A 25,965-nucleotide genomic window follows, 5' to 3' on the forward strand; every position below is an offset into this window, starting at 1 on the left:
ATTTCCTGTTTTAGTGATTGAGTTATGAATTTCCACTGTTACTAGGATTGGAATACTGACATTATCAAATCCTCTAGATTACTAGCAACATAGCCAGAAGAAGATTGCATCCAAAAGGTGAAGCTCCTCTAGATTTTCTAGCCCTGCTATGGAATCAGGAATTACCTGTTTCCTTGGACAAAACATAGCGAATTAGGACTGATGCAGGAGGCTGAATCCCAATGAACAAGAATTCAACCAAGTAATTTACCAATATCACAACCAGTTAATGCATTCTCTTCCCAACCATCTGTGTGATATCAAGTGTCAAACAAGTATCAAATAAAAATAAATAGAACTGCTCTAATTAATTAGCCTATATTCTCATCCTTAGTTAGTTAGACTACAGAGATGTTACAGACATAAGAAAACAGGATTTGGTTTTTGCTTTTCAACTGAAAATTGCTTTGGTTGTGTTGATTATTGATTTTCCAATGTTGTTTTACTTGTCTTCACCTTACAAAAGACATTATTCTTCTATTTTCTATTTCATGGTCCTCAGATGCTATTGTCACAGGCCATAGTTGTCAATAATAAGCTTAGACCATAATTAGCACTAAAACAGGTAATTTCTCAATCAAACCTTCACTTGCAGTTGGTTGAAAGTTGTTCTATCCTGAATGTTTGAGTTCTATCTTTTCCTTGCACAGGTACTGTCATGTCAATCGAGGAACCGGGATTTAAAAATGCAAATGGGGAAACAGACTTCCCGAAAAGAGATAATATGGTAAACTAGAACCTTCATGGTTTTCTAAAGCAGGGAAATAGGGGATTTATCAATATTGCAACAAATGTTGTAAGAAGGGGATGGGCGTACCTGTCTGCACGCTGCTACTGCTGCTGCTGCATTCACTCCCTCCCTTCAGTCTTCCCCATTCAACCGTGGACGACAGATATGGAGCTGCTGCTGCTGCTGCTTCTACAATGTTCGATACCCCATGTGTTGGGGACTATCGTGGGATGATGAATGTTGCAGGGAGAGGGAGATCGAGAGAGGGAGGGAGAGTGAGAGGGAGATTGAGAGAGAGGGTTGAGATCGGGAGAGGGAGATCGAGGGAGAGGGAGATCGAGAGAGAGGGTTGAGATCGGGAGAGGGAGATCGAGGGAGAGGGAGATCGAGAGAGAGGGTCGAGATCGGGAGAGGGAGATCGAAAGAGAGGGAGATTGAGAGAGGGAGAGGGAGATCGGGAGAGAGAGAGAGAGAGAGAGAGAGAAGTTGAGATCGGGAGAGGGAGATCAAAAGAGAGGGAGAGGGAGATCGTGTTTTGGCATTTTAGGCATTTTGGAGGGATCAGGGCGTTTTGGCGATGAGAATAATCCAGTAGTCTACGGCATATTTATGTAAATGTGACTGTCGGGCCATGTGGGGTCCACAGAGGGTTCTAATAGAATCCATTTCGTCCATCTGTTTCAAAATAATATAATAAACTATAATAATAAGAAATAAGAATATACAACAACCAATCGGGACACAACAACAAAAAAGTGAAAGTAACAATGTATAAGAGCCACTATTCGAGTACGGTTCACTACCGTTTCAAATCAGAAACGGCTTAAAGCCGTTTCTGAACCAAAATGCCAATCGTATCGGTTTGGCGATTTTGGTGTAGTGTGACCTTGTCTCCTTCCAATTTAAATTATGCAAAAAAGAACTGTCAATTTACTGCCGTCACAAGTGAGGGAATGTCCCATCTATAGAATATGACTATAGACAATACTCCAACTGTTCAGATTTTGCCAATGAATTCCATAGGATCCATAAGCCGGTCAGCGTATTAAGACTGCCAGATGACTAGGATGGCAACCACCATACTATTTCATCAACCAAAGAGAGTTCTTACTTTCATGCAACAAAACTGAAAATGTGAAAATTAGAATTACTCAAACACCATTGACGATGCGCAAAATGGTGTTTCACTTTTTTGTTTGCACTTATCAACACCGGGTATAATTATAAGGATTGATTTATTTATTTATTCAAACAAACAATGAAACTTTTATTTATTAGAACAAAATTAAAGGAGTACAATTGGATAAGTGGCATAGGTTCACATATATTTATATTAGAGAAGTAACGCTATTTTCTTGAATAGAAGAAAGATGGCATAGATGAGGAATCCACACCCCCAAATTTACAACCTTGACCAAACATTCGCAGAACCAATTGAACAATTAGCGAAGGACTTGAGAGATGAGGCTCGGGCCATGACATCCAACTTCACCCTCCTGAACACCTCGTCAGGGAGTTGATGACTATTATAGAAGTTTCTCTAATCATGATCTGCCAAAATGGACCACAAACCTGTTGAAAGAGAGATCCCACAGAGATCTCCCTTTGTTTTGCACTCTTTAACCATCTGCTGAATTATCTCTCTTCCCCAGTCCCTGATGTTAGACCAACTTACTTCGTAGGTTCCACATCCATCTTTGTTTCCCATGAAATAACATTAGCTAAGACCCATCCACCATGAGGTGGTTCAGCAATTGAGACGTTGAACAATGTCAAAACTTCTGACAAAGCTTTAGCCTCAACTGCATTGGATCTTTGAGTCTGATTGGGATAGGTACCTGAAACAAGCTAGTGATAGTTACATGAACATGAACAAGCAATTATAGAGGGCCCTGTTTTATTTTTCAGGGTTTTTCCAATGTGTGTAACTTTACATAATAGGGTTTCTTGCCTATACATGTTGTACATGAGAGATGTTAAAGCAAAGGGCTTTGGCAACTAAATATCCTGATGTTGCTGCCTTCAAGGTATTTATATGCGATTTAGGAGTGTGTTCCTTTTGTTCCTTCCATGTCTTGTTACCAACTATAGAAAACGTAATCTGTTTCTGCGGGATTTCATCAAAGAAAGGATCCTACAGTTGTGAGAGATATCTTGCCACCCCCCCCCCCCCCCCAGGTATCCCTATGGAGGATTGGTTGGTCTTCGTGAATCAACATATCACTAAGGAATTCAAGAGAGCAAGCGAAAGGAATAAAGTCAATTGGTCCAAGCTAAAAGGACCAGCGTGTCTTGGGAGGAATAACATGGCTGTTATTCGCCATCAGATGGTATGTATTATTTATTTATAAATATAGGTATTATAGTTTAATATTGAATTTGCTTTTGAATTATCTGGATGTTGAGCGGGGGTCCCTGAAAGGTGGGAACCGCTGTTATGACCATGATGAATTTGTCTATTTCCTATGGACAACAATATAGGTAGTCTGACCATTTGGACAAGCCTGTGTTTATGTATTATCTCGAAATTGATGAAGCAGATCCGGATGTGCGTCGGAGCTATCCGGATGTTGAGCAGGGGTCCCTAGAAGGTGGGAACCGCTGATATTTATTTTTTCCCTTCATCATTGTCTGTGTGATCTTGTGAACAAGTTGGATGATAAATAAACATCACTATAGGCCCTAGAAAGGTTTCAATGATGGAAATCATTTTACCCATTGTTTCTTGTGGAATGGTCTACCTGAGTTTTAGATATGATTTAATTTTGGTTTCAACCCCATAAATGATCTGGAAAAGCAGATGGATGGTGTAGACAAACTACATATGGTGGGTACAATGATTTCCTAACCCTAAACCTAAACTTGAAAACCTAAATCTAAACCTAAACCCGAACCCGATTTCCTACACCTAAACCTATAACCTATAACCTATAAACTAAACCTAAACTTATAACCTATAACCCTAAACCCTAAACCCTAAACCCCAAATCTAAACCCGAACCCCAATTCCTAAACCTATAACCTAAACCTAAACCTAAACCTAAACCTATAACCCATAAACTAAACCTATAACCTAAACCTAAACCTAAACCTAAACCTAAACCTAAACCTATAACCTATAACCTAAACCTAAACCTATTCTCAAATCCCTAAACCTAAACCTAAACCTAAACCTAAAACCTAGACCTATAACCTATAACCTAAACCTATAACCTATAACCTCAATCTAAACCTATAACCTATAACCTAAAGCTAAACCTAAACCTAAACCCAAACCTATAACTTATAACCTATAACCCACCTATAACCTACACCTAAACCTAAACCTATAACCTTAACTTAAACCTAAACCTAAAACTTATAAACTAAACCTAAACCTAAACCTATTCTCAAATCCCTAAACCTAAACCTAAACCTAAACCTAAAACCTAAAACCTAAACCTATTCTCAAATCCCTAAACCTAAACCTAAACCTAAACCTAATCCTATAACTTATAACCTATAACCTATTCTCAAATCCCTAAACCTAAACCTATAACCCTAACCTTAACCTAAACCTAAACCTGAACCTGAACCCGAACCCGAATTCCTAAACCTATAACCTATAACCTCAATCTAAACCTATAACCTATAACATAAACCTAAACCTAAATCTAAACCCAAACCTATAACCTATAACCTACCTATAACCTACATCTAAACCTATAACCTAAACCTGTAACCTATAACCTATTCTCAAATCTCTAAACCTAAACCTATAACCTTAACCTTAACCTAAACCTAAACCTATAATCTTATATATATATATATATATATATATAAAATCTATATGAGAAACATTTTGGCCTGATTTTTCTCTCCTCCTTTTCTTACTCATGTCTTTCTCTCTTACTATGTAATGTTTCTACAAGTATGTTCCAATTTTGTTAGTTATATATGTAATAACTTATTGAGGACATGTAGAAAACAAAGGAAGAGATGGAAAAACTGAAAGGGCAGGTACAAGCCTACAAGGATCACATGCTACAGGTTGTTTGAATTTTTTACTTGGATTTATTATCTGATACTCTTAAGGATTTAAATATTTTATGATTTTTTTTTTTACAGCATAAAGAAATAGCACAAGTGGATGAAGTTGCATTGAATCAAATTGAATCTGCTCGTGAAAAATTCAAGGCTGAGGTACATCCCTGTATCCTGAACCTCATTTGTTTGAAAGTTGTAATCCCTGTTTTCAGTATTTTTTGTCTTTCTTTCTTTTGAGATGTGTACAAAGGCATGCTTGTTTGATTGTGTCTACAAATACTATTTTATACAAGCTGACAAGCTAAAGAAGTCACTGGAGAATGAAATTCACTTTCTTAAGGGAAGGGTTTCAGAACTTGAAAGTGATCTTGTGTCAAAGTCCACAGAAGTTACATCTGCAGTTTCAGGGAAAGAAGAAGCTCTATCTTCTTATGATAGGTTGAGTAAAGTGAAGTATTGTTTATTTAGAAATGTGAATGTGGGATGCATTGTATGATTTGATTGTTATTTGTAATAAATGCATAGTTTTTTTTTTCCTGATTGCATTTTATGTACTATTCCTATCAGCATTAAGCTTAGATGAGTTATCAATCACAGCAGGTTCTTGCAATGGAAATAGGCACCATTATTATAAATTTTTTTAAAATTTTCAAACAATAGCTATGGATTTTAGTCATATCTATTGTTCTGAAAACCGTAACTATTGATAACTACAACATATTGCTACGGATTTCATTCCACTTTTAGCTACTGATATTATCAGTAGCCATAGTTATATTTCACTACAGAAATTATAGCTACGACTTTTGTCTGTAGCGATTGATCTCTATTGTTATAGATTGAATCCGTAGCCATTGGTTTTTGGACTTTTAGCTACACCACTAATAGCTACGGACGTGCTACAGACTAGATCCGTAGCAAAAGGCCTTTAGCTATGGTTTTTGTCTGTAGCCTTTGCATGTTTTTCTTGTAGTGGTAGGGTCAGGAACATACACATGAAACACGTTGTGCACGCCTACGAGTGGTGTGGGCAAGGCGAGACGGTATGCCACCACACCCACTCGATCTAGAATCTTAAATGGGCTAATGAATCGCAGCGTAAGTTTCCCTTTCTTGCCAAAACAAAGGACTCCCTTCATTGGAAAAACCTTCAGGAATACGTGGTCTCCAACATCAAATTTCAGTTGCCTTCATCTTGTATCGGCGTAACTTTTCTATCTACTCTGGGCTGTAAGAAGTCGACGCCTGATAATATCAATCTTCTCTGAGGTTGCTTGAACCAAGTCTGGGCCAACCAAGCTCTTCTCGTAAACTTCTGCCCAACAATGTCGAGCTCGACATGGGCGCCCATAGAAAGCTTCGTAGGGAGCCATGCCAATGCTTGCTTGGAGCTATTGTTATAAATAAACTTGGCATAAGGGAGACAGTCATCCTAACTGTCCTTAAAATCAAGCACGTACTGTCGTAACATGTCTTCGAGTATCTGATTTACCCGTTCTGTCTGCCCATCAATCTGTGGGTGAAACATGGTACTGAACTTCAGTTTCACTCCCATTGCTTCTTGGATTCGAGTTCAGAAAATAGACGTAAATCATGTGTCTCGGTCCGACACAATCTCTCCATAGGAATTCCATGTAATTGTACTATCTCCTTAATGTATAGCTTGGTTAAGTCATCTTCTGAATTAGAAACTCTAATCGGGAGGAAATGGGCTAATTTCGTCAACTGGTCCACAATCACCCAAATGGAGTCATGCCCCTTCCTCATCTTGGGTAACTCGGAAATGAAATCCATGAATATGAAATCCCACTTCCACTCGGCTATGGGCATGGGGCTGTAGTAAACTAGGGGGTCAGCGATGTTTGCCTTGACTTGCTGGCATATGAGATAACAGGATACATAATCTGATATCTGGGTCTTCATGTTGTCCCACCAATACGAACGCTTCATGTCTCGATACATCTTCATACTGCCCAGAAGTATCGCTATCTTTGAATCGTGAGCAGCTTCTAGGACTTTCCTTCTCAAGTCATGGAGATTCGGGACGCATAGGCGGCCATGATCTCGCAAACCTCCATCTGAACCAACCCTCCATTCGGATTCTTCACTATCACTTGCACGTTCTCTCATTTTCACCAGCAGTTCATCTTCTTTCTGAGCCACAATGATTTGGTCATCAATAAGTGGTTGTATGTGGATGTGTGCGACGCTCTTGAACGGGTCCTCTACCGTCAGCTTCTGTTCAAAATCTCGCACAAACTCTACCATATTTCACTCTCCTATCATCAGTGAGGCTACAAATTCTATTATTTTCTTGCGACTCAACGCATCATCCACAAGGTTGGCCTTTCCAGGATGGTAGGAGACCTCAAACTTGAAGTCTTTCAAGGTCTCCATCCAATGTCATTGCCTCATATTCGGGTCCCTCTGCGTAAAGATGTACTTGAGGCTCTTATGGTCACAAAAGAGCTCGAACTCATCTCTGTAGAGGTAATGTCTCTAGAGCTTTAATGCGAAGATGATTGTCGCTAATTCCAGTTCGTGCGTGGGGTAGTTTTCTTCGTGCTTCCTCAACTGTCGCGAGGCATAGGCGATCACCCTATCCTTCTGCATCAATACACATCCCAAACCAACACGAGAGGCTTCAGTGTAAGCTCTGGCAATACAAGCACAGGTGCAGACGTCAGTTTGTCCTTTAATTCCTGAAAGGCTGCTTCTGATCTCCCGTTCTAAGCAAACTTAAGATCCTTCCGAGTGAGTTGCAACAATGGTCGGGCCATCTTGGAAAAATCTTTAATGAATTGATGATAGTAGCCGGCAAGTCCAAAGAAACTCCTTACTTCTGTTACTGAACTGGGTTGCTCTCAGTCCTGTACCACGTCACCTTCGTAAGGTCCATGGCAATTCCTTCCTTGGAAACCATGTGTCCCAGGAAATTGACTTCTTCCTTCCAGAAGTCATAATTCCGGTACTGAGCAAATAACTAATTTTGCCTGAGGGTATCAAAGACTGCTCGCAGGTGTTCTTCGTGATCCTTCCGGCTCTTGGAGTATATCAAAATGTCATCTATAAATACGGTGGCGAATCGATACAAATACAGCCGAAATACCTGGTTCATGAGATCCATGAATATGGCCGGTGCATTTGTAAGTCCGAACGGCATCACGAGGAACTCGTAGTGCCCGAAACTGGTTCTGAATATTTCTTTCTACACGTCTTCATTCTTGATGCGCAACTGATGATACCCAGACTGTACGTCGATTTTAGAGAAATACTACGCTCCCTTCAACTGGTCAAATGGGTCATCTATCCTGGGCAGAGGATACTTGTTCTTCACTGTGACGTGATTTAACCTACGATAATCTATACATAACCGTAGCAATCCATCTTTTTTCTTCACAAACAACACAAGAGCTCCCGAAGGAGATACGTTAGGCCGTATGAAACCTGAATCCAACAGATCATCTATCTATTTCCTCAATTCCTCCATTTCACACGGAGGTATGCGGTACATTGGTATGAAAATAAGTGTCGCGCCAGGCACAAGGTCGATGGTAAAGTTGATCTCGCACTGAGGAGGTAGTCCAGGGATTGTTCTGAACACGTCTGTGAAATTTTGAACTACTGGTGTGTCCCCAAGTGACGGACCATCGTGATCCTCCAATAAGGAAGAGTAACAACGAATGTGGTAAGGACAACTGACCTAAACTGGGAAAGTGAAGGACGTGCCCTCGGACCCACGGGCTGTCACTAGTCTGGTTTCATAGTCAATCTCTGCCTTCATTTTGGTGAGCCAATCCATGCCGAGGATGACGTCGTAATGAAATACATAGTGACAATCAGGTCAATGTACACTACTCTTCTCCCTAAGTCTATCGGGCACTGCTTATAAAGCTTAGTAGCGTCGGTGAAGGTTCCTCCTGCCGTAATGACTCTCACCCCAACTATAAGGCTAGTGTTCAGCCCTAAACACTTGATTGTAGAGTATGCTATCATCGAAATAGTGGACCCGGTGTCCACCAACAGAAACACAGGTGTACCTTGAATGTGGGCAGTGACTTCAAAGGCTGACGGTGCTGCAGTTGTTGACTCAGATGCTTCACCTGCAAGTGCATGTACATGAGCTTGTTGTCGATGATTTGCTTGCGCTGCCATAGGTTGTTGAGGTAGTTATTTCGAGGTACGAGTGGTCCGTAGAATGGTTGTGCTATTGGTGCAGATCGTAGAGGTGGAGCTATGACAATACGCAGTGGCTGGTGGTTGATCTTTTGAGGTGGCGTGAAACCATTTTCCTTCATCTTGGTAAAGCAGAAGGGGTTAGTGTGTCCCCCTTTATTGTAATAAGTACACCAACGGTTAGTTTGCCTCTGCTGGGTCGATGGAGCCATTAGCCTAGGAGGCGAGTCCACAAGTGGCCTTTTACCAAGAGCTGGTTGGTTCTGTAGTTCAGGCCGAGGCCTCAGGCCCATTGACATATGTGTCCGATACACTTTCTCACCATCCTGCTCGGCTTGAAGTTACAAATTCTCCCAAAGTAATGAAAAACTAGAAAGACTTTTAGGGATGGGGAGATGATGTTTTATTTAAACCAACACGATTTAAATGATATTTAAACTCGCAAGTATACGAATCAGATGCAGATACGGTACGTATTACGAGATCGTTCCCACGAGGACTGGTCGTCACAATTCAAATCTATGATTCTCCTTAACTAATCCAACAAATAATGGGATGAATTACTAAGCACAATTTTATGAAAAATAATTAATTAAGAACAGGGAAGAAAATTCAATCAGAGAGAGAGCACTAGGACTTCCGAATCCACCCCTAATTATCCTAACCCTTATTTTGTCTGTTGATTCACCTTGATCTAGATTGATACCACTTATACAGAGAAAGCACAATCTGTGTCCTTAATCGGGCATACAGACTGTCTAATTCCTTTAAGCAATGCCATGAATGACATATCCCATGTCCTTGGTCGGGTACATGGAATGTACATTCATTAAAGCACCCTGTTTCTTCCTTTATAGGAAACTTGTTCTTGATCAGACACAAGCACCTATAATAAGCATCCAAACAACATCCATATATATACTTTAATCAAGTTCATAGATGGAGAAGTATAGAATTTAAACCCATAAAGCCCACTTAAAGAAAGAAACAAATTAATTGAAATTCAAAGTAAATTAACCAATACAAGAGCTAATCAAATTAGGGGCTTCATCTCAGCCCTAGCTGAGAGATTAGTGACCCATAAAATCCATAAAAAATATTAAATAAAATTCATAAAAGAAACGTCAAACCAAACAATCTCTCTCTCTCTTCTTTCTTCTTTTTCTTCTCTTTCTTCTCTTTCTTCTCTCCCTTGCTTCAGATCTGGAATCCCCTCTGGTCCTGAATCCCTTTCCCACTTCCAAAACTCCCCTTTTATAGCTGCTGGATGGCTGGGGTCGGTGGCAGAGTCGTAGAAGGACTCGGAGTATAAATTTTCGCAGCCGTGATCGGTGGGCCCCACAGAGGTGTTTTCTGGAAAATCCACCCCGTCCATTGGATTCAGAACGAAATTTCAGTCAAGAATGGGTGGTTTTGAATGTCCATTGACAGGGCCCAGAGAAAAAAATACAAAAAGATCCGTTTTGAACGTTGCCGGGTAGCCCTTTTGTGGCTTCTATACCGCACACGTGTGTTCGCATGGGAGTGAAATATCAGCATGATTTTGTAGTTCTCAAACCCATCTACACGATGGACGGATCAGATCTTCTGGAAAGTTGACGAGTGGGGCCCACTAATTTTCGTAAAACTGGCAGCGTCCGTGCGTTTCGCGGACGCCAAACCGACGCTGCGATGATGGTTGGGTCCATTATTGGACTTTTCACAGGAATCCACGCCGTCCATTGGTTTCAGCTCGAAAAATCAGTAGGAATTGACTGGTTTTGGGGTGGATTCGGTGCAGCCCACGTGGTTTTCTGTCTTGCCGTCCATCCTGCATTTGTACGGTTAAAAACCGATCTATGCTATCATTTGAAGTTTTCGCCACCTAGGCAATGCTAATGGCTGCCCCAGGAAGTGGATGGACAGTTTGGATTGTCCATTTGGACACTAGGTGGGCCCCAGAACCGACGACGGCGGTCGGCTTGCGCGGACGCTGCAGCGGCGAGGGAGAGAGACGGGTCAGCGTTCTCGCTGACCGTCCCAGCGGTGTGGTGTAGTGCCAGCGCACGTGCGCTTTACGCACACACTCACGCATGTGGGGCCCAATGTAATGTTTGTGGGAAATCTGCACCGTCCATCCTTTCCTTCATATAATTCCAACCGCCAAAACCAAGTTTGAGGCAGTTCCAAATATCAGGTGGGCCCCAAAGTGAAGATTAATGGGATGATCTATCCATTGGACCACTTCCCGAGATCCTCAATGGCTGAAATTTAATATGTACAGTTAATTTACGGCCCTCATCTCATGTATTAAGTTTCGAACTGATCGGATAGCGGGAACCATGTGATCTTGCATTCTGGACCCTTTTCGGGCCCCTTTGGCTTGCTTTCCTCAGATCCCAGGCGTGTAAAATCTTCATTATTCGTTCTCTGGAGTCCATCCCGTGCTCTGGAGACTTTGGATCATGAAATCCATGCCTTTAACATCAATTTTCAATTAACGCTCCTGACTTCATCCTGTAACAAAAATACAATTAAAATACTCCATTAAGCATTATCATATACGTAAAATCTGGTAATGATTAGGGTCTAATATGCAATATTCGACCCTCATCACAGACCCTCTGAACCGCCACATTCTCATCGGCTCATTTGCTAGGATCAATGGAGCATATCTGGCCAGTTATGTGAATTGATTCTCGTATTCTACCATGGTCATTCCTCCTTATCGGAGGCGAAGAAATTCACCCTCCTTTTCATTACGGTAAGTGAGGGGGAAATACTTTTCATGGAAACGAGTTTCGAACGTGTTCCACGTCCACACATCCTGCGGGGACGGTTCGTAAGATGCTATCCCACTAAAGACTAGTCTCCTTTTTTAACATATAAGTAACAAGCTTAACTTGCTCTGCCTCAGTACAGTGCAACGGCTTCAACATCTTGGATATGCGATCCAACCAGTACTCAGCCTCCTCGGGTCTGTGAGTACCCACAAAAGTAAGAGAGCAAAAGCGCTGAAAGAGCTCAAATAAGCCACTTATATTCATAGTTCCAGTGGGCTGCATGGATGGCATAGGTGGGACCACATTCATGTTTTGGGCAATGGCCCCCGCAATAGTAGCTAAAACTTGTTATTGTTGCTGTATTAGGAGCATCATTTGCTCCAACCTATCAGGGGGAGACGTCGCCTGAGGCATGTGTGACATCGATGTAGACGCACGGTTGTCCTAGAATCAGTGGTGCACTAGGTGTTGGCCCATTTGTGGGGCCAGTGGCCGGTTGTGAATCTGACATTGTCTCAACATTCGGGCCTAAACTGGGGTCCGTGTGGCTATCGCTCCGGGGAGGTGTCCCGTCAATCGATCTGCCAAGTGGGAGACGTGCCATATTCCGAGTGGTTTTAGAAGGCATTCCCTATAAACAACATAGGGTTAAACGTGTGTAAGATTAGGATAATATCATCTACTTTTTCCACACATTCTACGCATCTCTAAACAAAGGAGCTTCATGCATTTCATTTAACCAAAATTTGTCACAATACATATGATGTAGCATTACATGAATTTTGACAAAGAATGCATGTAAGCTAATTGAACAAAAAACTTTAACACTGACCGTCCTAACATCCATCTAAGCCTACTAAGGCTATTACAAAGAAAACAAGAAAACAACTACAACACATAACTAGTCCTCTGACTTTGGTGAAGGTAGAGGCACACCCTTATCCTGTATACAGTACTGGAGGGTCTTCAGGGTGCGAGACATTCTCTTGAACTTTTGTTTCAGATAGGCCTAGTTCTCTTTAAACTTTTGCTTCAAATGGACTTGGGTTTCTTCAATCTTGGCCATGCAGGCTTCTAAGGCGGCCCGATCATGGTGGTCTTCATGTGTTGTAGGAGGTCCTTCATCTAAGTCTTGGGCCTCCTCTTCTTCTTCCTACTCTTCTTCCTCACTGCCTTCCTCTTATTCATTGTTATCCTCCTCTTCACTTCCTTCCTCCTCTTCAGTCTCTTCTTCTATCTCATCATGGTACTCATCAAGCCTTGCTTGGCATTAGCTGGGGCCTATGCCCATATTGTTGAATGTTATCTCACTAATGAAGTGGATAGGCGCAAGATTATCCATATGAAGTCTAAAGCCGAAGTTACGTGCGATCTTGCAGATGAGTCGGCCGAATGGGAGGGATGCGTCCCGCCGAGTAGATCATGCGGTCTTGATTATCTGAGACAAGGCAAGAGTAGGCAGGCATACTTTTTCCCCTTGTCCAAATCTATATAAGAAGTCCACTATAAAACAAGTGCATTCTGTGCAGTTACTACACGTAGGATACATGTTATACGTGCAAATGTGGTGGAACAGGCAGAAGTTTGCCGTCATACGTGTCGATGCGAGGTTATTTTCGCACCTCCAATGAACCAATCGGCCGCAAATGAAACGTGTACGGCAATCTCTTTCTCGTCCACTAGCGAGATGGGTTTCACTAGCATGTACCACACCATGCTCTATTCCCATAATACAAGCCATAACATCCACGTCTACTCTGGCTTCCTGCCTCTCCAACGGAATAGTAAACTGGAGGGGCTCTAGAGTTGGGTTCCGTATGTGAGCATAGAAGGCTCGTGTGGTGTCTTCACTTGCATGAGCCTTTCCTTCGAATATGGGATCCCACCCGGTCTCCAACAGAAGGTCAATAACTGGATACAACCCAAATAATTTCTCATCAACATGAGCTCCACATACAACTTTGTAGTCACGGAACTTACTAAGTGCGGCACCCGCCGGTAGAGACCTTTCCAACGGGATTCAAGGATCGAGGTCCCGTTTCGATCTTCGCTCAGTACTTGCACAAGTCTCGGCACTCGCCTTCTTCTTAGAGCGGCTTGGACGGCTAGGCCCGGCCTCATCCGAGGCCACCCTCTTCTTTCCCATAAGGGAAAGGAGCGTTGAGATGGAGAAAATGGTGGTGACTAGCTCAATGAGAGACATTGAGGTGAAAGAGCTCGGAGAATGAATTGGATTGGAGGATATGGAAAATATGCGACATAAAAGAGGGTTTTTGTGCCCAAATAGGTGAGAATAAGGAAGATGGAGAGTTGTAAGAGAGATTTTTGAGGGAATGGTAGTGGAGGGGTGTAAAATGTAGAAGATTTGAAAGATTTGAGTGAATGAAAGTGGAGATTTGAGAGAGAAGTGGGGTTTTTGAGGGTTAAAAATGATGAAGTGGGGGTGAAATGGAGCAAAGAGGGTTAAGTGGGTGGTTCCACATGTGGGAGTGGCCCCACATGGACAGCCGGTCAGCGGCACGCCGCCGCTGCCGTGGTGTTGCCACGCCCTGCTGTGGAGGCGGGTGGTGCCGCCATGCCCCCCTGGGGTGTCTGGCGGTGGCTCCACCCTGGGGTGTTGACCACCCCTCCTAGGGTGCTGATTTGACACGTGGGGCCCCCTGGGTCCCACAAATTCTTTAAAATTCAGGCCCTTGGGCCTGCAGGCTCTATTTTCATTATTCAACACGCGCGTATTCGCGTCTTTTGGCCTGTTTCAAATTTGAGATTTGTCGACTAACGGTTCAAACCCGTCGATTGACAGCCTAAAAGTGGCTGAGATCACTTCACATGATCTAGACGCGTATGGGCTAAATTACAGTGGTCAATCTCGCTCATCGATGAAACTTTGGGATCCTACAATCGTTTCTAAATTTAATCACCCTCGTCCTAAGTCAGATTACGTTAGAGTGCATCGTGTTACCTATACCCCTAGTCTAGTTTAATCCAAATCATGCTCTGATACCAACTTGTAACGCCCTGAATTTCGTAGGTTGAGCAAAGCTCTACTCCCGAGATCCAGTACATCACTTATGCAACATGGATAATGATGTTCAGATTTCGTCCATATTAATGAGTTAAATATGAGTGAGATTATACTAAAACATCATATCATACTCTGGATATAATTAATTTAAGCAAGTGGAAGATTGAAACATATATATTTGAACAGGTAAGTGTTTCACAACCTCTAGAGTATGAGTATATAACTGGGCTAAATATATACATATATTGTTTCAAAATATACAAAATGTCAAATGTAAAGTGTTCAACTAATCCAGATGTCCCTGTAATCCCTGCGCATCGACACGAGGTCTACATAGACCTGCCCAAGAGCTGAAAATAGGAGAACTCTTCCTCCTCATCCATGAAATCCTGCTCTGCCGCATAGGCCTCATCATCATCTGCATCTAAACCAGTATCTGGTTGGTGTTTTAAAATACCGTCCTAGAGTGGGAGTAAGTGATTAACTCAGTGGCACTATATGACAAAGGTTAACATGTTGTCAAGTTAATCAAGCAGTAATGATAAAGCAACATAGCAATCACTTCCTAATTACTCTTATTAATGCAGGAATGGAGTGCAAGTAATGATGCATGCCCTCAAATCAAAGCTCCCTCAACAAGCGACACCGACACCAATATCGCATATGACAACACTGCCTCCTGTGCGACTTCTACGCCTTTGAAGCACTCTTAACTAATGCAGTGCAATGCATGGTCATGTTAGCCTAGTAATTAATTAAGTTTATTCATACAGTAGATTTGGGAAGCTAGGGTACCTCCCTTTATATTATTGACCCAAATCCAAGGATCCATCTAGGCTCATCACTCCTAGTCAAGTACATATGATAGGCAAGTTATAAGGTCATCACTCCCAATGAAAAGCAGTCGATAGGAAAATTCAAAAGTTTATACTCAAATACTCGCAGTTATTACGGAGTATCTAACCACCTCAACGTAGGCCAACAGCTCGAACATGGTGTCCAATACCACCATGTCCTGCTCATGAGTCTGAGTTGCTCATTGGTCACTATGGGGAGGCTCGTTACCCCAGCGTAAGCTGACAGCTCGACCACGGTGTCCCATACCACCATGCCCAGCTCATGAGTCTTAGCGGATTATGGTACCATGGTTAGAGTAGGCCTTTACATTGGAAAGGGGTACCTTAGATTCAAATAATAGTGTCCATACATGGTAAACACACAATAGGCTGATCGGTTTGTTAGGCAAGTTTGATTGGTTTGGGCACACACTGACTTAATCGACATGAAGTACATAAGCACCCCTCCTGGCCTAACCACTGTCGACAATCATCGTGCGACCCGGATTCATCAAGTATACCTAATGTGGCGAGACTAATTCGGCCACCCGAACAGGAATTGTTACCAATTGCCTGGGCTAGGTTGTAGCCCCAATCTTGCTCAGATGCAGTAATTAAATATATGTGATAATCAATCCAGCATTTAACAAACTATCTAAGTGAAATCCTTATTTGAGCATTTCATCAACCACCTTAGTCATGTTACAAAATACTAGCATTTTATCCATAAATTGCATAGAAGCAAATGAGATTACATGAAGAAAACTATACATATGGATAAGGTAATTGAAAGTCCTATCTTAATATTCTTAATAAATACAAATCATCAACAATTTCTCATTCAGACAATTTATCAAACACCTAGGCTATATTTCACCAAATATATAGACTAAGTTAGTTATGACGTATATTTTAGCAAATCCTTATACAGAGAGGTTAACATGCATATAACAATGATGAATCCTAGATTAGTAATCATGGCAAGCATATATCATGTCTACATGTTCACTCAAACATTTCAACAAACACATGGGATACATCTTTCGTTCAACATAGTTTATACATGTATATAATATCGAAAACGACGTATGTAAGACTATATGGCAGCAATCAAGTCAAAAATAAATCATTAACTGACATTGAAAGCATTGACAAATATAACATAAATGCTTATAGTCCGCACCTTTCGTCGGAATACTCAATTCGGACCCTGTCCAAACACTACGTTCCCGAAAATAAAACGTCGGGCACCTAATTAACGTAAACGGTTAGCTAGTTTGACGATTAATCAATTTGGATCTCTATACCAAGATTAGGGTTAGGTTTTCTTATCCAATATCGTAGCCAAAACAGATCGGTTAGTGAAATGGAAAGGTGATTCAGTGCGTGGAGTAGTGGGAGAGAATCCCAGCAACGATCTCCCAAAATCTCTCTCCTCGCTTTTCTCTTTTCTCTTCTTTTCTCTCTTTTCTTTCCTAGGGTTTGGATAAATTCATATGGAATAGAAATGGGGTGGTTTAAGGGCTATATATAGGCCTAAAAGTGATGTAATTGGCCCCAGGGCCCTGGTATACTTAGTTTCTATCTAAAGGGCGACTATTTCTAATAAATGGGGCTCATAAGGAGGTCCTTTATTCACTTACATCATAGGGGAAGTTCTCTGACAGTGGATCTATGTCAGGATGTGATTTTAGTGCGATTGGATAAGCCAATCGACCATGGGGGACCTATGTCAGATCAACGGTCATACTTGCTCGATCGGGGCCACAGTTACACGGATATGTGCAGGGAAATTTCCTTTTCCCATAGGTGAAGTTTGGTCAGAAACTGACGATTTAAAATCCTCAATTTCGCGCATAAGTGAAAAGCCCAATTTACTTAAGTTTCATTATGTTTTCTAAGTTTCATTACGTTTTCTAAAGATATTCGCATTTCTCACACACTTCATTCAGGGCTCAAGTTATGCGTTTTTACACACTATCTAAACTCGATTCTCGCGATGGTCGTCAAGCCCAGTAGGACGAACATAATCTAGTTTCGCGGTCATCGGACTCTCGACCTGCGGTCTAGGATTGATACGGGGTTTCAATGTACTCCCGAGAGCAACACGCTTATGAGATTTCTCCTAGGTCTTTAAGTGATGTCAAGTCAGTGGTATTAATGGTTTTATGTCTTGCCATTTGTTAAAATGGTGGTTCGAGCTAAATTCATCAATTAATTAGTTTAGTATTTAATTAATTTCTGTCTTAATTACAGTAGGATATGGTCCTTAGGTATTTCTGCCTGAGGTGGTACTCAGGTCTGTGTATGGATTTTTCTGAGACGTTACAGCAACAGGGTTTGTTGATGCCATTGACAGACTATTCGATGCCATCGAGAGTTGTTCATGCTATTGACAGCTGCTTGATGCAATGGAGAAAAATCTGAAAATCCCATCTTGGTTTTTGGATACTTTGTACTATCCTGCTCGATGCCATCAATGAGTCGTCGATGGCATCGAAGTCCCATCAAAGGAATCATCGAAAAAATTCAAAAAATCCATGTTTTATTGCTGGAACATTTTTTCCTTTATTTGGTTCGATGAGATCGAAGATGTTCAATGCCATCAATAGTCTGTTAATGCCATTGAAGTAACATCGAACAATCACGCAAAGTTACGTAGAGTTGGATAAGTGCAAGATTTGTTTTCTATTTCGATTGTGATTCTCATAGAGTATATATATGTGGGTGTAATTAGGAATATGGTGTATCTTTGAGCTTTCTAATTCATTCTATAGGGTTTTAAGGGCTTGAAGGGTGATTTGATGATTGTTCAAATCAGGTAATCTCTATCTCTTGTAATTTTCTACTTTCATGGTGCATTATTATCGCTTTGTGCTGTTGTTTTTTCCTGAAAGGATTTTTTCACGTTAAATTTGGAGTGTTTGTGATTGGACTTAATTGTGCGATTGGAATACTTTGCTTGATTCATCTCTGTGTCCTTCTGCAGTTTCCCAAAAAAGATATGCTTGGATTTGACGAGGCACATCTCACTATAGTTAGTGATTTTAAAAAGCGTGCTAAGTCTAATGGTTACAAAAAGCCCAATTAAAAAAGGATTAGGTAAAAATAAAAGGATTTTTGATAAAAATAAGGCCATGAAAACTCAAACAAAGAGGCTTGCTCAGCCTACCAGGGTCACATTTGCAACTACTTTAGTCTATCATGCACACATGCCCAATTAACTGATTTTCTAGCCTATCATACACATATGCCCAATTAACTGATTTTCTACCTTATCATGCACAAGCACATAATATAACATTTTTTTTTTGGATAGATTAAAAAAACAACCTTACATACCCATCGTATTCTGTCTCCCTAAATAATCTAAGACTATCCTTAGCACTTGAAAAAAGGTGGAAGCCACATTTTTTGTCTTTTGTTTTTTCTTTGTTCTATTTTTTAAAATAATCCAACATAAAGCACATCTCCCTCATGTTGCTATGTACTGCATGTTTCTTTCATGTCAATTAGACGTCCTTTTTTACTTCATTAGGGTGATTGGAATTGCCTGCATTACACTTGTTTTCCACAGGGCCTCTATTTTGTATATATGAAACCCACTCCATTCATCAAGTGAAAACCCTCGTATCGAGATGTGGCCTGCTTAAGGTTGACTAGGCTGATTTGTGTATCTTAAATACACTGCATGATGGCCCCAGACACAAACCACTTAGTAATCATGAAATCTCCATGAAATGCCTTGTGGCTCACCTAAGTTGTTTATCAGGCTGATTTTTGGCCCTTGGGTGTAGCATTAAGGAGCATGCCTACTAGATGGAGTGGATGTTGCATAGACAACATGGTGGACCCTAGATTAATAGATGGTGGGGTGATTTGGGCCAACCGTTTGGATTGAACTACACCTTAAGAAACAGTAGTGATTCAATGGCCACCAATAAAAACTTGTTAGGGGCTATACAAATTTTGGATGAAATTTTACATGTTTCTCTTCATCCAGGTCTCTATGACCTAATCAACAAGTTGGATGGAAAATAAACATCATGGTGGGCCATAGTTAGTTTTTAATGGTGGGCATTCAATCACCCTTGTTTCCTATAGCATGGATAAAATGCATACATCATGATGGGACCCACGTAGCATTGACTGATAGCACCCTATCACTACACCAAAATGGTCATTTAGGAACGGTTTAAAACCGTTCCTAAATGCTTCAAGAACAGTTTTAAACCATTCCTGAGGCGTCACAGAAAAACAGGAACGGTTCAGAACCGTTTTGGATACCGTTTCAATTTTTAGAAATGAGATTTTAGGAACGGTTTTAAACCGTTCTGGTGCCAACGGTCACATTTCAGGCACAATTTTAGAAACGTTTTTGAATGCCTATTAAATGTTCCCAACGGTCAGATTTTAGGACAAAATTTTAAGAACAATTTTAAACCCCTTTGTTCATTGTACGAGAGAGAGAGAGAGAGAGAGAGAGAGAGAGAGAGAGAGAGAGAGAGTGGGGTATGTAATCTACTTGTATTATATACCAGATAATTATACAAATAAAAGAAAACAACAATAGAATGATTCACACACAATAATCTTTTCCTTCTTTTCTAGTACACATTTCAATTTCATTTCCAGGCTTCTATAATCCAACGATTCCTTGCTCTTTTCTAGAATGATCACTGCCTTCAGATATGACATTAGCTGCAAATCCTCTTCTTCAATGTCTTCTCGTCCATCCCCCACAACCCGATTGATCTCTTTCACCAGCTTGACCTGCACATCCTGATGCTTCACCAGGTTCGCCATGATCCATTGCAAGAGACTAAAAGCCCCAAAAATAGTTATAATGACAAACCACCATATATGAACTAAAATAACCAAAAAACAAAAAATGATAAACAAGAGGAGAGAAAGAGGGCTCCTATTGACCTTATAACACCTCTATATTGTGATCTGCCCAAATGTATCAATGGGCTTCCTATGAACTGGCTGCTTCTGGCCCACCTTCCCACCCCCTCTCTTCTTTGTGTCCATGGCTACAAAATCAACCCCACCATGTGATAGCTATTGTGCAGTAGCTGTAACACAGCTAGATTGAGAACTAGGGCTCATAGACAACCTCAAGGACTGCAAATCACCATACCCCATTGCACCACTAATAGACCGTAGTCCATTATTCTATCTATTGGGACGTGACCAAATCATCGCAATCTACTCTCCATTATTCTATCAATTGGGACTACTACTAGCTGAGTCACATTCGAGAGTCTCATTGTGAAGATTCTCCTGCACCTGTTAGGAGAGAGTTGGTTCAAGGCTCTAAAAAGGCAATAGGAAGGCCTAGAAGGATGTGAGTGGAGCGTGTGAGAAAAAGACTTGCTGACCTATAGTTTAACTGACGATATGGTCCTTGATTGAGTGAATGGCGGAATAAGATTCATGTAGCCCAACCCAATTAGTCGGGATAAGGTTTAGACAATGATGATTGGCATTATGTCATTCCTGGCACCTATTGACTGTAATATTCATCTTTAAGTCAAAACAGACAAGCACCAAACAACCTGCTATAGTGGTATTTATTATCTCCATCCAAGATTTCAGTAGCCGTAAATTGTACAAGTGCTTCTTCAAGAGTTCCAATATCCCCATGTATCTCAATAGTTAGATCCATCATCAGTTCATGCTTCTCAGACTTGCCTTGGCACTTCATGCACTTTATCTGCATTAACCATTCAACTTTCCAGCATCTATTCAGTACTCAGTACAAAATTTTGTTGCAGAAACAACAATGACTCAAACTAAAAAAGAATACAAAGATCTGATGAAAATGCTCTCGATCTTGAGGACCATGGATGTACCTTAGATCGAAGGTAAGCCCCGAAAATCAGTTGTATAAGAGTAGTTTCCCCTGCCAAAGGGTCCGTTGCAATAATAAGTGAATACTAAGTGAACTTGAAATAACTTGCAATGCTCTCCATTTAACACTATCATCCTGCATAAAAGATTTCATTTAAGCTTGAAGTAATGTGATTAATTCAAGTATCAAACTATCGAGTTTACAGTAAAGTTTCAAGCAACATTGTAGCTCTCTGAGGAATTTCTCATTCAAAATACCAAGTCAACTTTTCAGCTGACTCTTGAGGATCTAAGAAAGCCTACATGCACACACTTTTCAGGACATATTTCAGCCAAACTTGATTCAGATGGAAATTTACAAGACTTCACTGGGTTTATTTTGCTGCATGACCAACATAATGAAGCAACATACAATGTGACAGTTAACATCTATCCATCACAATCTGTTTGTGACCTAATACAGTAGCACCTGGAAACAATTGGCAACCTAGTAGAAACTAACACTTGAGAGAAATAAGACATTATAGTAACACAAATGAATCCAGTGAAAGAGTACAAACAGAAAATAATCAAGAGATATTCAAGGCAAATCAATGCAATACCATCCAGATAAGTGTTACAACTTGTATAAACAAAGAAAAGAGGATAAAAACCTCCCACACCCCCACCTCTTCAATGAAAAGAAAACGAATAATATCCTTCTAAATCGTTTCTTTTCTTACCCTCTCCATGACTATTGGACTTTTCTCCTCTCTCTCTCTCTCTCCCTCCCTCCCATTCAGTGAATATTTTTTCCTATTTCGACCCTACTTTCTCTATTGAAGGGTCCCACACTATAAAAATGACAGCCCTAAAAGGTCTCCAAACTTCACTTGGAGCTTCTTTTCCCCCAAAATAGAACGTAAAATCCCGTAACTCCTCTTCCTAAAATGAGTTATTGTTTTATTGCCTGGACTCCCTTCCAGATCCACTTCTTCTAATCTATCTCATTTTTTTGTCATTAAACATCCCTAAATGACTTCTCCACTCACATGACACTTGTACATGACATCAACCTCCCAATAAACAACACACCACATGTCAGCCCTGTAATCTCACCCAGACAGAAAATAAGAATAACACCCCTAAAGCATAGTAGTTGGTGCACAAGGAGCCCACTTGGACATCAACACTTCTCAACTCTTCCTCTTTTAGGGGCGTTGATCTCATTCATTGTTGGTTGGGATCATCCACTCTATATCAGATACACTCTCGAGTGGAAGTTACAACATGAATAGAAAAATAGGTAGAAAGCAAATGCATGCAGAATTGGATTATTTTTTTTTTTAAAAAGAAGATTACTAATTAATTTTTTTAACAAAAGGTATATAGGATAATATTAAAATTATATTTAACACTGAATGCACACGTGTATAGCCTTTGTAGCCTTGGTGCCAAAGGAAAATATAACCTTTGATAGAACTCTAACGCCTTTTTTCTTTGCCAAGTAATTTGACCTCCATCTCGATGTTTTGTCTAGCCCGTGCATTAGGTGGGCCCTGCCATGTAGATGACCTGGTGGAATTTAGGACAGTCAATTTATTAGATTGGCCACACAAGTTCTTGGACAATGGATGGCTATAAATAATCCAAACAGTGGACTCAATCAACACGATTGTTTGCCTGACCAACGAATCCCACAAGTTGCAGAATGATGGATCACGAGATAAAATCTATTGAGGGACAGGATCAACGGCTTTGATCATTTGCAAATGGATGACCCAAACAATGTCTAGATCACTCTGAGGGCCCTCCCACATGCAGTCTCATATGCTTGGCAGCAAAGATACATTTCAAAGGCCAATGTTCGAAATATCGGTGCACCTTTTAAAAACTCATATAGGCCTTAATAAATTGATTAATTAATTAATTAAATGCATAGATTCTTGTTATGTCACTAGCATTGGTGTGTCAAATCTCTCTCCTGCATCTTTCACATTTCTAAAGGTCTTATCTTTTTGAAGGGTATTTCCAAATGTATCATCAAGAAAGAAAAGGAATTAAACAAAGAAGATATACCATAAAAGTAGAGCCATTTCCTTAAGACTCAGGGTATTGGCTTTCTTTTTCATCTTAGCAAGCTCAGGAATGTCATGCATCTGCTTCTTTGAGTATACACAGACAAGATTTTTGGCACAAAACAGTATGCAGTAATAAACATTGTGAGAGTTCAATAAATATAGTCAAATCACAAGATATGTATTTCTCCACTGCAAATCACTAAGCTTCATGAGCACCTTCCCATGCTGAAGGGCTTGCAAACAGGATCCATCACAACCCTATCTCCAGCAACATAGGTCTGTGGTACAAAGCACAATATTTAGTCAATAAGAACAATCAAGATTGTCTTTTCATTCGGTGGCCTAAAATAAAACAAACAACAAAGTAGCGTACCATCTTCTCAACAACATGAGGGTGTGATGTCTCAAGTAACAAGGTAATTATCATTGGTTCAGCTTTTGTCTGATGGTTGGAGATCAACACAACATTATGACCCTATGAATCAAAGTGTAGAAGTATTGATCATATCTGTTAGAGCCGGGGGAAAAAAAAAATATTTGATGGAAAAACTGAAATATATTTGTACTTACATTTCAATTGAGAATCCAAACGTATGTTATATAAGAAATAGCAAGGGGTTTTCTTTATCTCTAAAATATCCAAAAATTCCATAGACATTTCAGTGTAGTCTTTCATGAAAATAACAAGGATATTCCATAAATGTTGATTCAAAAGAAGAAAAGAAGAAAATGTTTACACAGTTCTTAGAGTTAGTGAGGATGCATGACGTCCTATAGGTTTGAGTTAGTGAGGATAATCTTTCTTCTACATTTTGTTCTATAAATATTCCTTTTGACTCTTGGTCATTCCCACATTTACTTATTAAAGAAACAGAGAATAAAAGTAAACCCCCAAAGTTCCTCTGTTCTCAATTTCTTTCATTAGATTAGCGTATTCCTGATTTTACAATGGCAGAAAAGATCTATATCCTACAAAGGAGAACAAAGTAACCCACCAGTGCAAAGTTCTTTAATTCATGTTGAAGAACCATTTAAGAATAGGGATGGATGGCAATTTACACCCCATGATTAAATAACTTACCAGCCAACTCAGAATGGTTAAACAAAACCCAATTCCAAGAAAATGTTCCCTGATAAAAGCATGCTGATGCACATGAGTCACCTTCTTATTCACAACTGCACAAATATTGCCACCTGGTAAGAAAAATCAGACAAAAAAGAAATAAAGATGGCTCTCTCCAGCTCCTTAACTGTCCAGCAATTCAGCTTCAAAAGAGTTTTCAGAATCCAAAAGCATTACCCTTGTCTTGATCATATTTATCTTTCTTAATAGAATCTTCCCAATGTTTCCATTGACGTATCTACATCGCGGTAAAGAGTAAAAATAATGCCCTTAAGTAATCATATACCACTACCGATGATAAACAAAAAGATAAAACAGTTCAAGTTAGAATGTTAGGACAACAAGGGCTCTGACATGAAATTACAAAAAGATAAAATTCAGAATTTCAATCAAACTAGTAGGGCTTTAGCACTAGCAATAGAACATGTAGAGAAGGGCTTTTAGCACTAGCACTAGCACATGTAGAGAAGGGCTTTACTCAAAAATCTCTGGTGGAGTTGTTACTGCTACTATTACTGTTACTGCTCAAACTTCAAGTGTAGGCTATCAAGAACATGAGATTTATAGTGGATAGAATCGAATTGTGCTGGTATTGGTAATGTGTTGCAAGAAAAATTGTATGGTGTTCAAATGATAATTTGAACCCTGACTACAACTGACTATTTTCAATATCAACAATGCTTTCAGTACAAACCTCTTGTAATGAGAAAAGAAGTCCAAATCTGAGTATTTGCATCAGTGTAACATAAACTTAAGTGTATAATAAACTGACATCAGCACTAGCGGAAGGAAATCCCTTGCACCTGTTTGTTTTCGTACTGAAACTATGAAAGGAAAGTGCTTTACCTTTGCACTTTTCATTGTTTCGGTTGCAATTTTCTTGGGGAAACCTTTTTTCCCTCTAATTTTGCCATTTAAAACTCAATGTGGATGAACTGAGAGCAAAGATCCTTGACCTTTTCAAACTCAACCCAGATGCTGATTTCACCCTTACATATGTTGATGAAGATGGTGATGCTGTAACACTTGTGGATGATGATGATCTGTGTGATGCTGTTGCAACTCAGCGCTTGAATCCCTTGAGGATAAATGTGTTGTTGAGCACTAATAAAATTAGGACACCTGGCACCAAATCACTTGCAGAGAGTTCAACTCCCACAAGGTCTCCAAGTGTTGGGATTCAATTGCCTCCTCGCGTTAGTGCTGGTGTGGATGAAGCTTTGGGATCTATGCCATAGCCATTTCACGACGCACTTTTGAAGCTCTCTGGTGACATGATGACGAAGGGTGCATCGTCTACACTAGCACTCACTGATCTTGTGGAATATTTCT

At 40.4% G+C, this 25,965-nt stretch overlaps 1 long non-coding RNA gene across 3 annotated transcripts; it reads right to left on the reverse strand.

Annotated features, from left to right (window-relative positions):
* Nucleotides 1-21,194: 21,194 nt before the first annotated feature.
* On the reverse strand, nt 21,195-25,383 carry LOC131239829 (uncharacterized). 3 transcript variants are annotated; one of them, XR_009168438.1, is made up of 5 exons: nt 24,811-25,383; nt 24,592-24,686; nt 23,509-23,985; nt 21,453-21,586; nt 21,195-21,313 (listed from the first exon to the last, which is right to left on the reverse strand). It is a non-coding gene; the product is annotated as an uncharacterized LOC131239829 (long non-coding RNA). The 3 variants fall into 3 exon arrangements; XR_009168465.1 differs by having other exon boundaries at nt 21,235-21,330; XR_009168469.1 differs by lacking the exons at nt 21,195-21,313; nt 21,453-21,586 and adding an exon at nt 22,898-23,004.
* Between the last annotated feature and the right edge of the window lie 582 nt (nt 25,384-25,965).

This window comes from Magnolia sinica, chromosome 1 (assembly GCF_029962835.1).
Source record: "Magnolia sinica isolate HGM2019 chromosome 1, MsV1, whole genome shotgun sequence".
In the NCBI taxonomy this organism is placed as follows: Eukaryota; Viridiplantae; Streptophyta; class Magnoliopsida; order Magnoliales; family Magnoliaceae; genus Magnolia; species Magnolia sinica.